General features: G+C 42.4%; 1 protein-coding gene across 1 annotated transcript in view; it reads left to right on the forward strand.

Annotated features, from left to right (window-relative positions):
* rad51 (RAD51 recombinase) overlaps window positions 1-682 on the forward strand; it is an 86,467-nt gene that overhangs the window by 30,153 nt on the left and 55,632 nt on the right. The gene's annotated exons all lie outside the window — the stretch shown is intronic.

Raw genomic sequence — 682 nt, forward strand, 5'->3', positions numbered from 1 at the left:
GTAGTGTTAGGTAAGGGGTAAATGTAGGGGTATGGGTGGGTTTCGCTTCGGTGGGTCGGTGTGGACTTGTTGGGCCGAAGGGCCTGTTTCCACACTGTAATCTAATCTAAATCTAAATCAATTACAACTGCATTTATCCTTTTGTAAACCTCCCTCTTTGATGGACCACAATGTTATGGTCAGTTTGCTCATCCTCCCTACAGCCCTTGCTCTTAACCACACAGAAGAATTTCATACTGCTTGGGTAAGGTCAAGGGCTGAGACCCCCTTCTCATCCCTCTACCTGTCTCATTCAGTGTCGGACCCTCCTTTTCCTGACCACCTTAATTTGGTTTTTAAAAATTTCGTGCTGATGATTTAGTTTATAGCCTGTAAATATTTTTCCTATTTACTTTCAATCTGAAAATAACCTATCATGGTCAAGTTAGTGGTTGTCATCAACCAATGAACTTATGGTTTACCTTGTGCTTCATCTTGGGCTTCATTTAATCCAAACTTAAAAATCACACAACACCAGGTTATAGTCCAACAGGTTTAATTGGAAGCACACTAGCTTTCGGAGCGACGCTCCTTCATCAGGTGATTGTGGAGGGCTGTCATTACCATTAGCCCAGTACTCTGCATTCTTGCTACTTCTTCCGAAGTGAACTACCTCATACTTTTCTGCGTTAAACTCCATCTG

The sequence above is a fragment of the Chiloscyllium plagiosum genome, chromosome 10 (assembly GCF_004010195.1).
Source record: "Chiloscyllium plagiosum isolate BGI_BamShark_2017 chromosome 10, ASM401019v2, whole genome shotgun sequence".
NCBI classification, from domain to species: Eukaryota; Metazoa; Chordata; class Chondrichthyes; order Orectolobiformes; family Hemiscylliidae; genus Chiloscyllium; species Chiloscyllium plagiosum.